Raw genomic sequence first — 18,544 nt, 5'->3', positions numbered from 1 at the left:
CAGCAGTAGGCGTTACACTCAAGGATGCATCGGAGGAATCCCAGGGAGGAGAGGACTCGTCAGACTTGACAGTGACATGGCCTGTAGGACTATTGGCTTTCCTGGGTAAGGAGGAAATTGACACTGAGGGAGTTGGTGGTGTGGTTTGCAGGAGCTTGGTTACAAGAGGAAGGGATTTAGTGGTCAGTGGACTGCTTCCGCTGTCACCCAAAGTTTTTGAACTTGTCACTGACTTATGATGAATGCGCTGCAGGTGACGTATAAGGGAGGATGTTCCGAGGTGGTTAACTTCCTTACCCCTACTTATTACAGCTTGACAAAGGCAACACACGGCTTGACACCTGTTGTCCGCATTTGTGTTGAAATAATTCCACACCGAAGAGCTGATTTTTTTTGTATTTTGACCAGGCATGTCAATGGCCCTATTCCTCCCACGGACAACAGGTGTCTCCCCGGATGCCTGACTTAAACAAACCACCTCACCATCAGAATCCTCCTTGTCAATTTCCTCCCCAGCGCCAGCAACACCCATATCCTCATCCTGGTGTACTTCAACAGTGACATCTTCAATTTGACTATCAGGAACTGGACTGTGGGTGCTCCTTCCAGCACTTGCAGGGGGCGTGCAAATGGTGGAAGGCGCAAGCTCTTCCCGTCCAGTGTTGGGAAGGTCAGGCATCGCAACCGACACAATTGGACTCTCCTTCGGGATTTGTGATTTAGAAGAAAACACAGTTCTTTGCTATCCTTTTGCCAGCTTAAGTCTTTTCATTTTTCTAGCGACAGGATGAGTGCTTCCATCCTCATGTGAAGCTGAACCACTGGCCATGAACATAGGCCAGGGCCTCAGCCGTTCCTTGCCACTCCGTGTCGTAAATGGCACATTGGCAAGTTTACGCTTCTCCTCAGACGATTTTGATTTTTGGGTCATTTTACTGAACTTTTGTTTTTTGGATTTTACATGCTCTCTACTATGACATTGGGCATCGGCCTTGGCAGACGACGTTGATGGTATTTCATCGTCTCGGCCATGACTAGTGGCAGCAGCTTCAGCACGAGGTGGAAGTGGATCTTGATCTTTCCCTATTTTAACCTCCACATGTTTGTTCTCCATTTTTTAATGTGTGGAATTATTTGCCAGTATCAATAGCAATGGCCTACTACTATATTTACTGCGTACAACTGAAATGCACCACAGGTATGGATGAATAGTATACTTGACGACACAGAGGTAGGTACAGCAGTGGCCTACCGTACTGCTATATATAGTATACTGGTGGTCACTGTGTCAGCAAACTGCAAAACTAAAATGCACCACAGGTATAGAATGTAGATGGATAGTATACTTAATGGATGACGACACAGAGGTAGGTACAGCAGTGGCCTACCTGTTATGCACACCAGTGCCAGCAGGAATGTACTGGTGTCTGAACGGTGAGGGATGCAAAACAAATGAACTCACAGACAGACTGGGGAATATGACATTACATACACAGAAGGTGATAGGGTAACAAAATAAACACAAAGTGAACAGAGAAGCCCAAAGGCTAAGAAACTGGGTGTCTCCCTAGTATTAGGAATGCTCAGATGGAAAGAAGCGAGATGTAGTGATTTAATACGTAGAGAACCCGAAATGCTGTTGCTAAGGGCAACAGCAAAACCCTAAAGGGTTACCAACGGGTGTGGCAGTAAACTCCTTGGTCAGAGATGGAATAATAGACACAAGGAGAGTCTCCACAATCCTAGTCCTCACTTGCAGTGCACTGGTTCAGCTTACTGCCACTAACCTGACACCTGAACACCTTGCACAGTGAGAAAGGATTTTGGCAGGCAAGTCTGAGAATACAGCCGCAAACTTGCTAGGTTCACAGAGTAGCAAAAGAACTCCAGCAGGTTAAACGACTGACTCCAGTCTTACTGCTAGGTCTGGATTGGCAGAGTGTAATACCAAATCCCAAGGCCTATTTGCAGTAAGCAACAAACAAATACAAAGTTTACACAGTACTAGCTAGCTTTCAGGAACTGACTAACCAACAAAGATTCAGCAGCATCTGCCTAACCTGAGAAGAGGGTTTATATAGCAGGTGCTGTCCACGCCCCACTCAGACCTCACAGACTGTGAGCACAAAAACCAGCACCGGATCCCCTGCCGTGCAAGGAGCCTGTAACCACTGCACAACAAAAGACCCGAACCGGAGTATCAGCTACGCTCAGGTTACTCCGCTAGCACTTGTCTCCCGGTTGCCATGACGACGTGGCAGCACAGAGCAGGAGACCCTAACACTACCGTACTGCTATATATAGTATACTGGTGGTCACTGTGTCAGCAAACTGCAAAACTAAAATGCACCACAGGTATAGAATGTAGATGGATAGTATACTTAATGGATGACGACACAGAGGTAGGTACAGCAGTGGCCTACCGTACTGCTATATATAGTATACTGGTGGTCACTGTGTCAGCAAACTGCAAAACTAAAATGCACCACAGGTATAGAATGTAGATGGATATTATACTTAATGCATACCTCCCAACTTTGCTGTTTTGTGGAGAGGGACACTCGCTCCCAAAAAGGGGGCGTGGCCTATGAAAAGGGGCGTGGCTTCGCGGGAGGACCCGCAAACGCGAGCCATGCCCCCGTTTTCGTCACTGAGGGGGCATGCCCAGCGCTCTGTGAGCCGCTGGCATGCTCCCTCTGACTCCACTGAATAGACGCTGTGCGCATGCGCACAGCGTCTATTCACCGCTGCTCTGCTAAGCAGAGCAGCAATTGACAGAGCCTCCCAACTGACCCCCCCACCGCGGGACACTGTGGCCCGCGGGTGGGACAGCGGGACAGTCCCCAAAAAACGGGACTGTCCCGCGAAAATCGGGACAGTTGGGAGGTATGCTTAATGGATGACGACACAGAGGTAGGTACAGCAGTGGCCTACCGTACTGCTATATATAGTATACTGGTGGTCACTGTGTCAGCAAACTGCAAAACTAAAATGCACCACAGGTATAGAATGTAGATGGATAGTATACTTAATGGATGACGACACAGAGGTAGGTACAGCAGTGCACTCTGCACTGTACTCCTCCTATATAATATTAATTATACTGGTGGTCCCCAGTCCCCACAATAAAGCAGCACACTGAGCACAGATATGGAGTGTTTTTCAGGCAGACAACGTATACTGGTGGTCACTGTCAGCAAAACTCTGCACTGTACTCCTGCTATATAAATAATACAGCTGGTCCCCAGTCCCCACAATTAAGCAGTGTGAGCACTCAGCACAGATATATTATGCAGCACACTGAGCACAGATATGGTATGGAGCGTTTTTTTCAGGCAGAGAACGGATAAAAACTGGTGGTCACTTATCAGCAAAACTCTGCACTGTACTCCTCTTAACAGCTGCTCCCCAGTCCTCCCCACAATTAAGCAATAAAGCAATCAACTTCAACAATAAACGGAGAGGACGCCAGCCACATCCTCTCCCTATCATCTCCAATGCACGAGTGAAAATGGTGGCGACGCGTGGCTGCTTATATAGAATCCGAATCTCGCGAGAATCCGACAGCGGGATGATGACGTTCGGGCGCGCTCGGGTTAGCCGAGCAAGGCGGGAAGGTTCGAACCTGCCTCGGAACCGTGTAAAAAGGGAGAAGTTCGGGGGGATTCGGTTTCCGAGAAACCGAACCCGCTCATCACTAATTTGATCTGTGATGATCATACATATTTATGGGATCTTTAACAAAACTTCTAAAGAGGGCAAGTGAAAGTGATGCCCATAGCAACCAATCAGATTCTAGCTATCATTTATCTAGTACATTCTATAAAGTGATAGCTGGAATCTGATTGGTTGTTATGAGCAAGACCTCCACTTGTCCACGTCTATTCCTCCTCAATGTCAAACAGGGCTGTAACTAGTGGTGTGCAAGCTGTGCCGTTGCCCCGGGAGTGTGTATGTATGTGTGTGTGTGTGGGGGGGGGGGGGCGGGGGGATTTGCACTGTCGCTTTCCCACAGCTCCTGCATCTGGCTGGAATAGCACCCTGCAGGCTGTACAGCTTCAGGCAGCAGTGCCTTACTTCCCAGTGCTGATGCCCCCATACATTGGCATGACATCATGACGTCCTGCGCTTAATGGGCATGGCCACTCTGTTTACGGCAAAGGTGTTGAATGTCGGCCACAATGACATAAAATCAGTGGTTTCCGAACTTTTTTGAATCACGGCGCCCTAGAATATCAGAATGTTTTTCACGGCACCCCTAGGCCAAAAATTTCTTATTGAAAAAAGTAGAAAGAAATATTACATTAAGTAGATCGCGTTTATATATGTCATCCTTAGGGTCAGTTGTGTGGTGAGGGACAAGATTTGCTTCTGTTTGGCCACATATTTTATGACTGGCAGCCACCAGCACTGGTTTTGCCTATTATATTGACCATGAATTGGTCCTGGACCACCAACCCAGGGCACCCCTGGAAGCCACGGCACACAGTTTGGGAACCTATGCATAAAATGGTTCTTAATTGCTTCAATGTAGACTGCTGAGTAAAACTAGACCTGTCCCCCATTTTGTACACAATCTATTCATAAATTTATGAAGCTCTGATTTTACAAGTTGGAGGTTACTGACTATTTTATACAGCAACTGAATCCCAGAATAGTTGTTTCTGACAGTTATTAGGATCTGTGGCTTTCACTGTCTGGAATTAATGTGACATTTTCCATGAGAAAAGCCAAGTCTCACAGCAGAGCATCTCAGGAGAAATTAAAATGGCCACCAAGAAGAACTTCAAAATGTGCAGCAACAAATGTGGACAACATGTATGTTTCTTTGCAATAAGGAAATTGTGACTTCATTTATGAGCATACATGTTTCTCACACACCATAAAACCATACCTCCCAACTGTCCCTATTTTCATGGGACAATCTAATTTTTTTGGGACTGTCCTGATGTCCCACCCACGGGCTGCAGTGTCCCGCAGTGGAGGGGGGTGGGGGCAGTTGGGAGACTCTTGCCACTCTGCCCTGCCACGAAAGACAGAAGGGCTGGGGGACTCTCCTTCCCCCTCCCTCCCATGGCTGCATACTATTACTTACCTGTTCCCAAGGTGTCATCCTACTTTCTGGCTAGGGTCTGTCCCATTGCTGTGGCAGTAAGAGCTGTTTGGAGGGGTGGTGCGCATCCCAGCTCTGTATGTAGGAGAAGGGACACACCTTAGAGGATTATCATATAGATAGAAATGTATGAATTTGTTGGGTCATAGAATGAATAGAGAATAATGATAATATAGTTCTAGGCCGCAAATGGCTCCTCCCACTGTGTATTTGTGAATAGTATACTTTGAATGAAGAGTAACTTTTGCAGCATTGTCAATCAAGTTGAAGGAACCCTGAGATCCCTTCCTCCATTTATTCAGGTCCAGGTTTCGGCACTTTTGGCGTTTGTACAGGGCCACAGACTTCACAGCCCCCCACCAAATCTATTACCATGGGCCAGATGAAGAGGTGGACGCAGTGCCGATATTTGCGCAGTTCAGTGATATATTTTGTTCTGCACATGTGTCACAGGTGCCCGCGCTGCGACTGATTAGCAATGGCGGACGCCGTGAGGATTTCTAAAAAAAGTGAGTGACAGGTAGAGCTTGTGGGAGGTAACAGAGGGGGGGTGACGAGTCTGACTCAGGCTTGTCGCAACCGTTCCAGGTGCACATCTGTGCATGTGACTGGGTCTTCATACTCCGCAAGCGGCGGATCACAGACGCAGTCAGCAGCAGCAGAATTAGCCTATTTTCGCAGGTACGATGTGTGCACGATTGCAGTCCACCTCTGAATCATACCATGTATTATATATTCTGCTATTTCACCTCCAAATGCACCTGAATGACCCCCATTGGGCCTAATTCAGATGAGGTTGGAGTTGCTATCACTTCCATGGTAGCAGCAGCGATAGCTCTTTATGTAAATGCAGCAGGAGGCATCTGTCTGACCTGCATCCTAGGGCTCCGGCATCAGATCACTGCAAAACCATTGGGCGGCTTGTGGAATTCATGGGGTCGCACAAGCCGCCTATCACAGATCCTTGTAAGAGGCCAGGAAACCTGTCCTCTTTCCTACCACCTAACCGGCGGCGACATACCTCTGTTTTCACAAATCACTGACAGTCTGCTGCTGCTCTGCATCCTATGTTGCAGGACCTGCTCGCGAACACCCAGAGTGGGTCCTGCGCATATGCAAAGCAACAAAAATTGGTACTTTGCATCAATGGGCGCAGGACCGACTGAACCTGAATTAGATCCATTCTTGTTAACACTCATTATGAATGTTAAATGGTGCTCCAGCCAATCAGCTCCCAACTGTGATGTGACTGAAAAAATGACAGGAGCTGATTGGCTGGTGCACCATTTAACATTCGTAAGGAGTGGGAGCTGATTGGCTGTGTGGCACCATTTAACATGCATAGGAGTAGGAGCTGATTGGCTGGGGCACCATTTAACATGCATAAGGAATGGGAGCTGATTGGCTGGGGCACCATTTAACATGCATAGGAGTAGGCGCTAATTGGCTGGGGCACCATTTAACGTGCATAAGGAGTGTGAGCTGATTGGCTGGGGCACCATTTAACATGCATAGGAGTAGGAGCTGATTGGCTGGGGCACCATTTAACGTGCATAAGGAGTGTGAGCTGATTGGCTGGGGCACCATTTAACATTTGTAAAGAGTGATAACAAAAATATCACTCGTTTAAAAATCTGCCCCGTAGTGTAGTAATTGTATTGCATACATATCTCTACAGAGAAACTGTCAGTGGAGTATAGAAGATTATTACTTAGGGGGTCATTCAGACCTGATCGCAAGCTACATTTTTTTGCAGTGCTGTGATCAGGTCAGAACTGCGCATGCGTATGCACCGCAATGTGCAGGCGCGACGCACCCCGGCGACGGGGATCACCGGACAGTGACAGCTTTAATGTAAAAAGAAGATTGACAGGAAGAGGAAGTTTGTGGGTGTCAACTGACCGTTTCTGGGGAGTGTTTGGAAAAACGCAGACGTGCCCAGCCGTTTGGAGGGAGGATTCCTGACGTCAGCTCCTGGGCAGATCATCGCAGCTGCTGAGTAAGTCCTGAGCTGTGCAGAGACTGCACAAACTTTTGTTTGTGCAGCTCTCTGCACATGCGTTCGCACCCCTGCACATCAACTACCCCCTTCCTCTGTAGGTGGCAACTACCTGATCGCAGCGCTGCAAAAAAACGCACCCTAGCGATCAGGTCTGAATCACCCCCTTAGTTTGTGCAGATGTTACATCTCTGAAATAACCTCAAGTGTTAAGGTCCATACACACACACAGGGCGTTTTTGCCCAGCGTGTATGAACAGCGATGATCACTGACATCGCTGGGTTGAAATGCGCTCAGTGCATACAAACAGAGCGCTTTTCCCCCCTGCCCAGCGATGTCAGCGGGGGCGAGCGGCTTTCCATAGCAGGACGCTATGGAAAGCCGCTCACCCTGCCATTCATCTACTGGTAATACCAGTAGATGAACGCCGGCCGCCCGCGATGAAGCGGGAGCGCGCATCAGTGCTCCCCGTTCATCGCTTGTGCATACACACTGGGTGGTTTTGAGCTGAATGCAGCTCAACACACGAACAGTGACCTGCTTTCAGCTCAACATCGCACAGTGGTGGTCATTCCGAGTTGTTCGCTCTGTATATTTTTTCGCATCGCAGCGATTTTCCGCTTAGTGCGCATGCGCAATGTCCGCAGTGCGACTGCGCCAAGTAAATTTGCTATGCAGTTAGGTATTTTACTCACGTTTTTTTCTTCGTTCTGGTGATCGTAATGTGATTGACAGGAAGTGGGTGTTTCTGGGCGGAAACAGGCCGTTTTATGGGCGTGTGTGAAAAAACGCTACCGTTTCTGGGAAAAACGCGGGAGTGGCTGGAGAAACGGAGGAGTGTCTGGGCGAACGCTGGGTGTGTTTGTGACGTCAAACCAGGAACGACAAGCACTGAACTGATCGCACTGGCAGAGTAAGTCTCGAGCTACTCAGAAACTGCACAGAGATGTCTTTTCGCAATATTGCGAATCTTTCGAATTTTAAGAAGCTAAGATTTACTCCCAGTAGGCGGCGGCTTAGCGTGTGTAAAGCTGCTAAAAGCAGCTTGCGAGCGAACAACTCGGAATGAGGGCCAGTGTGTATGGGACTTTACAGTTGCAAGGGGGTAATTCAAGGTCATTCATCTTTTATTTACTGATCTGGGTCAACATTATCAGAAAGTCAGACACATAACATACTTTTCTCTTCAAAATGTGGAAAACATATTTTGGCCTCAGCCTTGAGCTGAGTCTCTCAATAAATAAATCTGGGGATATTATCCCAAAATAAAACCTGCCAAATAATATACTAGTCATGTCAGGAAATGGACTTTCCACGTTTGTGATCTGAGAGTTGCTGGAAAAAGGTCACAATTATAGCCCTTAATATACCACTCACCTATACCCCAGGGGTGTAGCCAGAACTTTGTGGGCCCCATAGCACATTTTGAAGGGGCCCCTGTCCCAATGCTTCTAGAGAGACACTTCCCCACAGCAGTGGTGCCCTAGTTGTTCATTTTGTGATCCATAGCAGTGCCACATACCTCCCAACTGTCCTGATTTTCGCGGGACAGTCACGTTTTTTGGGGACTGTCCCGCTGTCCCACCCGCGGGCCACAGTGTCCCGCGGTGGGGGGGGGGGCAGTTGGGAGGCTCTGTCAATCGCAGAGCAGCGGTGAATAGACGCTGTGCGCATGCGCACAGCATCTATTCAGTGGAGTCAGAGGGAGAGGGAGCATGCCAGCTGCTCACAGAGCGCTGGGCATGCCCCCTCAGGGACGAAAACGGAGGCGTGGCTCGCGATTGTGGGTCCTCCCACGAAGCCACGCCCCCTTTTCATAGGCCACTCCCCTTTTCGGGAGCGCACGCGGCTTCGCCGCGCGAGTGTCACGCTCCACAAGAAAAGAAAGTTGGGAGGTATGGTGCCATAGTTACTGTTATGCCTCATAGTAGTGCCCTAGTTTCTTTTTTTAACTTTAGTAGTGCCCTAGTTCACATTATGGCACATTGTAGGGCTACCAGTACATATTATGCCATACAGTACCCCCAATTCACATTATGACATACAGTGTCCCCAGTTCATATTATGAAATGTTACAATGACTCCAATTCCTATTATGCCACACTATAGTGCTTCCATTTCATACTGTGCCACATTATAGTGTCCCAGATCATATTATGTAACATTATAATGCCCTCCAGTTCATTTTATACCACATTACAAGGAGCAGGTCCAGGGGCAAACAAAACTATTTTGCAGGCTTGCAGTCAAAAGTCTGTACGGGCCCCTATGTATCACCCACTGGTGAAAAATGTATATAGCACATGTAACGGTGACAGGGAAGGTGCCCCCTCTCAGCTCTGGGCCCCATAGCAGCTGCACTCCCTGCACCTATGGTAGCTACACCCTGTATATAACACATGTAATTGTGACAGGGAAGGTGGCCCCTCTCAGCTCTGGGCCTCATAGCAGCTGCACTCTCTGCACCTATGGTAGCTACACCCCTGTATATAACACATGTAACTGTGACAGGGAAGGTGTGCTCCTCTCAGCTCTGGGCCCCATAGCAGCTACACTCCCTGCACCTATGGTAGCTACACCCCTGTATATAACACATGTAACTGTGACAGGGAAGGTGGGCTCCTCTCAGCTCTGGGCCCCATAGCAGCTACACTCCCTGCACCTATGGTAGCTACACCCCTGTATATTACACATGTAACTGTGACAGGGAAGGTGGCCCCTCTCAGCTCTGGGCCCCATAGCAGCTGCACTCCCTGCACCTATGGTAGCTACACCCTGTATATAACACATGTAACTGTGACCGGGAAGGTGGCTCCTCTCAGCTCTGGGCCCCATAGCAGCTGCACTCCCTGCACCTATGGTAGGTACACCCTGTATATAACACATGTAATTGTGACAGGGAAGGTGGCCCCTCTCAGCTCTGGGCCTCATAGCAGCTGCACTCTCTGCACCTATGGTAGCTACACCCCTGTATATAACACATGTAACTGTGACAGGGAAGGTGTGCTCCTCTCAGCTCTGGGCCCCATAGCAGCTACACTCCCTGCACCTATGGTAGCTACACCCCTGTATATAACACATGTAACTGTGACAGGGAAGGTGGGCTCCTCTCAGCTCTGGGCCCCATAGCAGCTACACTCCCTGCACCTATGGTAGCTACACCCCTGTATATAACACATGTAACTGTGACAGGGAAGGTGGCCCCTCTCAGCTCTGGGCCCCATAGCAGCTGCACTCCCTGCACCTATGGTAGCTACACCCTGTATATAACACATGTAACTGTGACCGGGAAGGTGGCTCCTCTCAGCTCTGGGCCCCATAGCAGCTGCACTCCCTGCACCTATGGTAGGTACACCCTGTATATAACACATGTAACTGTGACAGGGAAGGTGGGCTCCTCTCTGCTCTGGGCCCCATAGCAGCTACACTCCCTGCACCTATGGTAGCTACACCCCTGTATATAACACATGTAGCTGTGACAGGGAAGGTGACCCCTCTCAGCTCTGGGCCCCATAGCAGCTACACTCCCTGCACCTATGGTAGCTACACCCCTGTATATAACACATGTAGCTGTGACAGGGAAGGTGACCCCTCTCAGCTCTGGGCCCCATAGCAGCTGCACTCCCTGCACCTATGGTAGCTACACCCTGTATATAACACATGTAACTGTGACAGGGAAGGTGGCCCCTCTCAGCTCTGGGCCCCATAGCAGCTGCACTCCCTGCACCTATGGTAGCTACACCCTTGTATATAACACATGTAAATGTGACAGGGAAGGTGGCCCCTCTCAGCTCTGGGCCCCATAGCAGCTGCACTCCCTGCACCTATGGTAGCTACACCCTTGCCCCAGGTTGAACATCTAGCACAGGTCTATTCAACCGTAGCGATGGCCATCGACCATTGATGATTCATAATCATTGGTGGTTTATGGCCCATGCATGGGGGAGAACCAGATGGTTTCCCTCCATCGATGGCACAGCATAACCGAACTCCTCCCCAAGATGCTGGGACATGGAGAACAGCTCCGCCCCTGACACACGTGAAGCCCCATGCCCAAGTTCTGATTGACTGGCACATGTGCCAGTCAACCAAACAAAAAGGGATGACCATCAGTTGGTGAACCCATCTGTGCTTATCCACTGCATGGTCGGCTCTCATCAATAGCCACTTATGATATCGATGGCAAGCATTGATGGCGACCACTCCGATGGCCATCCCTATTCAACCGGCAGCCCGCAAACCACTGCAATTTGGCCCATGAGCAGTGTCCATTTTTTTCCTATTTTTTTCTGAGACATGCTCTGTGGCCAATCATCAGGGAGACGCTCTGCGGGAACCTTGCTCTGCAGTGAAACATCTAAGAGACACGCTCTGCAGCCAATCATCAGGGAGAAGTGATCTGCGGAAAACACGTTCTGCAGCATATCATCAGGGAATCAATCTCTGCAATCAGCAAGGAGACACGCTCTGTTGCCTGTTATCACGGGGAAACGTTTAGCAACCAATTATCAGACACACTCTCCGGAGGAGACACAATATGTGGCCATGGAGAGACACTCTGCAGGAGACACGCTCATCAGGGCGATACTCTGCTGCCAATCATTCCCTTGAGTGTATGTATAGATTCAATTCTTCAACCGGACCACTGCCCACATGTTACACCTCATGATGACACGTTTTAAATCTGGAGAGAGTCCATGCCTTGTATGTCACATAAGCGTCTTTTCACATTATAGATATGTATCAAGCCTTGGCATAATGCCTCATAGCAATCAGCTTATACCTATCATTACATAGACTGTACTTGATAAATGCTAGCTAGAACCTGATTGGTTGCTATGGGCAACATCTCCACTCTTTAAAAGGCGTGATACACTCCCCCCCCTCTTGGTACAGTGGCCAAATAACTATGATCACTTCTTAAAGATTCCCAAAAACCAAACAAACCCACAAACCCAATGGTGGAACTACCATGGGTGCACGGTTTGCAGCTGATATGGATACTATAGGAGAGGGCAGAGAGCAGCTCTCTCCTGCATGGCACATGTGCATTGGGCACAGCCGGACCATTTTATTATGGGACATGACAATCCACTGTTCCATCCAGGGGCGTTTTAAGAGAGGGGGAGGCCCGTGTTCAGCCTCCCCCGTTCGGGCCCCCTCCTCTCTGCCCGGAGTCCTGTAGAGTCTGAGCACTAGAGGGCTCAGACTCTACTGCGCATGCTCAGATCTCCGGGAAAATGGCGCGGAGGCCATTTTCCCTGAGATTTCTCTACTGCGCATGTGCAGAACTCCATGAAAATGGCCGCTGAGCCATTTTCACTGTGTTCTAACAGCACTGCGGATGCCCTCGCTGGACTTCGGAGGGGTGAGTATTTTAAAAATGGGTGCAGTGTGTGCGGTGTGGGCCCCCTCTGAACTCAGGGGCCCGTGTGCACCGCACACACTGCACCCATTATAGAAACGCCAGTGGTTCCATCCCTGCACAAGCTCCAAGAATTAGACATTTTACATAGGAAATAAAGAGAAGTGTCATTGCCAGGACGCATATAAATCACATATATACATAATGAGGACAAGGCAATATGGCCACAAAACTAGCATCATTTGCAATTTAATAAGCATGCAAAAACTGTGTACCGCCGCCCATATGCGGAGCCGCAGATTAATTTATGTATTTTATGTTCGACAATCATCTTCGCTATTAGGCATAAATGACACTGGCGACCGTTATTATCATCAGCTATCTGCACCTGCTGACTAACCATTCCCTACATAGCGTGGCTTTCCCAGGCATATATGACCTACATTATCAAAGCCTTGTCCTGTCCCTTGCTGAAAATAAAGAGACAGAAAGGCGTAAGTGGCAGAATCACGCAGAACCGCTGCATGGGCGCTGATGCATGCACCCACTGGTCTGGGCAGGAGCAGTGGAAATTCCCACACCTATTTATAGGTCAATCCTGATTCCTTGTACAATGTTTCCCTCCAACAATCTTCAGCTTATGCCAAATGTTTTACTACTTGTATCATTCGTTATTCTTTATTTGTACGTTGTATAGTCGGGGAATAAAACAAACACCCACTGATGACAAACTGGCAGCCAAAAAGGCTTATAACAATCCTAAGTATGTACATAACATACAAAGGTTAACGGTCTAGCACAGGGATGGCTAACCTTGACACGCCAGCTGTTGTTGAACTACATATCTCAGCATGCCCTGCTACAGTTTTGTTATTTGTCCATGCTAAAACTGATGCAGGGCATGCTGGGATGTGTAGTTCAACAACAGCTGGAGTGTCAAGGTTAGCCATCACTGGTCTAGCAAGTACTATTAAATGGACCCATGCGGTTTCTCTATTAAAGTATGACCTACAGTTGTACATCGTTAAGGAATATATTGATGATTTAAATAGCGATGAACAGAAAAGGACTGAAGTATATTTTCACTGTCTAGGGATAAGGCAACACGGATGGTTTAATGATTAGCATTACTGAATCACAGCACTGAGGTCATGGGTTCGAGTCCCACCATGCCCCTACCTGTGTGTAGTTTGTATATTCTCCCACAATCCAAAAATATACTGGTAGGTTAATTGGCTCCCAACAAAACATATCCCTAGTGTGTGCATGTACATGGGCAGACTAGATGGGCCAAGTGGTTCTTATCTGCCGTCAAATTCTATGTTTCTGTGTTAAGTTGCTGCTGCAACATAGTACACACATGTTTAACATAGATCAATGCAACCTCAACATGACACCAACACGGAACATGATGTGGTATAAATCTTTTTTCTTTGACAGCTCGCACATTCTTTATGAGATTGCCACTAACTGAATACAGACATAATAAATCAATGTGACGTTAACAAAGTCATCTACTTTAGTATTTCTTCTTGAGTTATTGTGGAAGACTGGTCTGTACCACGAAAACCTTTTATTCATTTTAAAGCACTTTCCTAATATATAAAAACCTAATCTTACAACTTTCACATTGAGAGCTGCAATCAGGGAAAGAAATATAGACACTTTTCGGAGGCAAAATCTTGAGATACTTTAATGGCACTTTAAAAACAGTGGGGGAGATGAATCAATACTTGGAGAGAGTAATGTGGAGAGAAATATGGGGGCAGATGTATTAAGAATGGAGAAGTGATAGAGCGGAAGGTGATGATAGAGTGGAAGGTGATAACGCACCAGCCAATCAGCTCCTGTCATTTTTCAAACCTGTTATGATTGGCTGATGCATTATCACCTTCCACTTATCACTGCTTTATGACCGTCATTAGGTCGACCACTATTGGTTGACATGCTTTAGGTCGACCACTATTAGTCGACATGATTTAGGGCGACATGGTCTTTAAGTTGACATGGGTGGTCATACCGAGTTGTTCGCTCGTTGCCGTTTTTCGCAACGGAACGATTAGGTGAAAAATGCGCATGCGCATGGTGCGCATGCGCTTAGTTATTTAACACAAAACTTACTAGATTTAGACAAGCTCGAGCGACGTTTTTTCAACGCTCGAGTGATCGTAGTGTGATTGACAGGAAGTGGGTGTTTCTGGGCAGCAACATGGCGTTTTCAGGGAGTGTGCTAAAAAACGCAGGCGTGCCAGGTAAAAACGCGGGAGTGGCTGGAGAAACGGGGGAGTGGCTGGCCGAACACAGGGCGTGATTGTGACGTCAAACCAGGAACTAAACGGACTGAGGTGATCGCAGTCTAGGAGTAGGTCTGGAGCTACTCAGAAACTGCAAGGAATTATTTATTAGCAGTTCTGCTAATCTTTCGTTCGCTATTCTGCTAAGCTAAGATACACTCCCAGAGGGCGGTTGCCTAGCGTGTGCAATGCTGCTAAAAGCAGCTAGCGAGCGAACAACTCGGAATGAGGGTCATGGTCACTAGGTTGACATGGCAAATGTCGACACATGGAAAAGTCGACATGATTTTTTTTTTTTCTTTTCCATACTTGAAGATCCACGCGGACTACGATTTGGAAGCGAGTCATGCGAGGGGACACGGTGCACTAATTGGGGTTCCCGGTCACTTTACGGAAAAAACAACACTCAAAAAAATAAAAAACTCGTCGGCCTTTTCCCATGTCAATCTTTTCCGTGCCGACCTCATGACCGTGTCAACCTATTTCAGGTGTCGACCAATAATGGTCGACTTAATGACTGTCAACCTAGTTAGGGTCGACCCAATGAACCACACCCGTTACAGGCTGCATTTAAAAGTTAGGAGCTGAATGGCTGGTACTTTCTCTCTTCAAGGTTTGAGACATCACCCCCAGTGTGAGCTTGTACCAGAGGTTACTACACCATACCTCCCAACTTTTGGGTGTAAGCAGGCGAAAAGGGGGCGTGGCATCGCTCGTGATGGGCGTGGCCTCGCCAAACGGCCCAGTTTTTTTCCTTTTGGGGGCGTGCCCAGCGCTCCCTGAGCAGCTGGGCAGCCCCCGCTCCCCTCCTAGCTCTGAATACATGCCGTGCGCGTGCGCACAGCATGTATTCAGTGATCACCGGCTGCTTTGCAGAGCAGCGGGTGATCAAAGCCTCCCCCCAACCGCCCCCCCACCCACGGGACACTGCTGCCCGCGAGTGGGACAGCGGGACAGGGTCCGAATATCGGGACTGTCCCACTGAAAGCGAGACAGTTGGGAGGTATGCTACACAGTAAAAGACACATCCACAGCATATGCTGTAATACAGTAGGTCCCATGGTATAAATAAAATCCAAGTAGACACTCACATGAATACATGCAGCCAGGCAGCAGTAGGTTTTAATAGGGGAGATCCCCGTTGCACATTTTTTTGGATTTACTTTAAACAGATGTTTTTACAAAAAAACAAAGAAATATTGTTATAGTAAACTTTACATTAATAATGATTTATTTTTCAAATAGTATCCTTATATGTAAGATTTACATTATATGATTTGTGACAGCTGTACATTTACGCAAATAAGATGCCAAATAATTGTATTATTATGTAACGGCATGCTGCATGATGCAGTACTGGTCATCCTTCCACAAGCTCCCTTCTAGCCCTTGTAGCAGGGCCCACTCCGCATACTTGCCTACCTGACCCTCTCCATGAGGGAGAAAATGCTCTGTTCCTGGACTCTCCTGGTGATGTATGATTGCCATCATCTGTGGTGAGCTAGTTAATTGATAAGAAAGGTGTTTCACCACAGGTGATGGCAATCATACATTACCAGGAAAGTCCAGGAACAGAGCATTTTCTCCCTCATGGAGAGGGTCAGGTAGGCAAGTCTTTCCCATGGTTGTTAGAAAAGTGCCATAAGGTGTGCAGAATAATTTCACACTTACATTTACCAGCGTAGTAGGAGTGCAGGAACCCAGATGAGCAGCTGGATGGCTTTCTCAGTATAGTTGCTGAGATTCCTCAGCTGATTAGTGAGAACTGCATGTCTGTCTGTTCTGTGTGAGAGCCAGTCCCAACCGCTCAGCCTGTGTTCTGTGTGAGAGCCAGTCCCATACGCTCAGCCTGTGTTCTGTGTGAGAGCCAGTCCCAACCGCTCAGCCTGTGTTCTGTGTGAGAGCCAGTCCCAACCGCTCAGCCTGTGTTCTGTGTGAGAGCCAGTCCCAACCGCTCAGCCTGTGTTCTGTGTGAGAGCCAGTCCCAACCGCTCAGCCTGTGTTCTATGTGAGAGCCAGTCCCAACCGCTCAGCCTGTGTCTGTGTGAAAGCCAGTCCCAACCGCTCAGCCTGTGTTCTGTGTGAGAGCCAGTCCCAACCGCTCAGCCTGTGTCTGTGTGAGAGCCAGTCCCAACCGCTCAGCCTATGTTCTGTGTGAGAGCCAGTCCCAACCGCTCTTATTCTCTTTTCTTTTCTCAGCCTGAACTTTTTTTTTCTTCTTGTGCCTCTGCCAAAGCATATTTTACTAATGTTGTAATTGGCTTTGTGCACTCTGTACACGTTACGTCACAAAGGAAATCTAACGTCTAAACAGATGGTTGAAGAGTATGTTGAGCCCATCAATGCTATAGAACACTGGGACAGATGTATTAAGCCCGGGGAAGGGATAAAGAAGTGATAAAACAGTGATAAGTGCAATGTGATAACGCACTAGCCAATCAGCTGCTGTGATATTTCAAATCCGAAATGATTGGCTGGTGCGTTATCACCTTGTGCTTATCACTTCTTTATCCCTTCTCCAGGTTAATACATCAGTCCCAGTAATATATCCCAACATAATAGCAGCATCAAGCTGGACTTCTATATTCACATTGCTGATGAGGTGTTAATTTCATTATCAGCTAACAGGCTGGATAAATAAAATCTGTTTCATCCGCAATATCATTTCATTACCTTCACCAGTGTTATTAATATGTTTAAGAATTAGAGAGAAGTCAGCGTTCCTTCTTTCCATTTTCTGGCACTGGCACAGCTATCACAGGCCATCAGCACGATTTCAGAAAGACCCATTGGATGGCGGTAACCCCTAGTAACCATCACCCAGCATCCCCAAGGCTGATCTGTGTAGGGCTTTTAAAAGAGGTGCAAAAAAGGTAACATGGGCCCTCATTCCGAGTTGATCGGTCGCAAGGCGAATTTAGCAGAGTTACACACGCTAGGCCTACGCCTACTGGGAGTGTATCTTAGCATCTTAAAATTGCGACCGATGTATTCGCAATATTGCGATCACAAACTACTTAGCAGTTTTAGAGTAGCTCCACACTTACTCTGCCAGTGCGATCAGTTCAGTGCTTGTCGTTCCTGGTTTGACGTCACAAACACACCCAGCGTTTGCCCAACCACTCCCCCGTTTCTCCGGCCACTCCTGCGTTTTTTCCGGAAACTGTAGCGTTTTCAGCCACACGCCCATAAAACGCAGTGTTTCCGCCCAGTAACACCCATTTCCTGTCAATCACATTACGATCGCCGGAGCGAGGAAAAAGCCGTGAGTAAAAATACTATCTTCATAGCAAAGATACTTGGCGCAGTCGCAGTGCGAATATTGCGCATGCGCACTATGCGGAATTTCACTGCGATGAAAAATACCGAGCGAACGACTCGGAATGAGGGCCATGATCTATCTCTCCATATTAAACACTAGCAGTCAAACTACTTTCTATCCGCCTTGGTTCTGGAGATGGCTGGGGTGATTTATTTGGAAAGTGTTTAGATTAAAGGGCCCCACACATTTAACGATCCGCCGCCGAGCTGCCCGACGGCCGATACGGCCGATCCGGCGGCTAGGGGGCAGTGACGGCTCCGTAGAAGTGCAGGCAAATATGGACGAGATCGGCCATATTCGCCTGCATGTACAGTCGACGGGGCACCAGCGATGAACGAGCGTGGGGCCGCACATCGGTCATTGCTGGTGCCTCCACACTCAAAGATATGAACGGTGTCTCGTTCATTAATGAACGAGATCGTTCATCTCTTGGGGAATTATCGCCCAGTG

The 18,544-nt window shown here is 48.0% G+C and overlaps 1 protein-coding gene across 1 annotated transcript in view; it reads right to left on the bottom strand.

Moving 5' to 3' along the window:
* Positions 1-17,105, bottom strand: part of C1QTNF2 (C1q and TNF related 2) — a 75,562-nt gene extending 58,457 nt beyond the window's left edge. Inside the window, exon 1 of the mRNA XM_063928767.1 lies at positions 16,444-17,105. The gene's annotated coding sequence lies outside the window, so the exon portion shown is untranslated. The remainder of the gene's footprint in view (positions 1-16,443) is intronic.
* Positions 17,106-18,544: the final 1,439 nt, after the last annotated feature.

The sequence above is a fragment of the Pseudophryne corroboree genome, chromosome 6 (assembly GCF_028390025.1).
Source record: "Pseudophryne corroboree isolate aPseCor3 chromosome 6, aPseCor3.hap2, whole genome shotgun sequence".
Classification (NCBI taxonomy): Eukaryota; Metazoa; Chordata; class Amphibia; order Anura; family Myobatrachidae; genus Pseudophryne; species Pseudophryne corroboree.
This window is presented reverse-complemented; position numbering and strand designations above follow the sequence as displayed.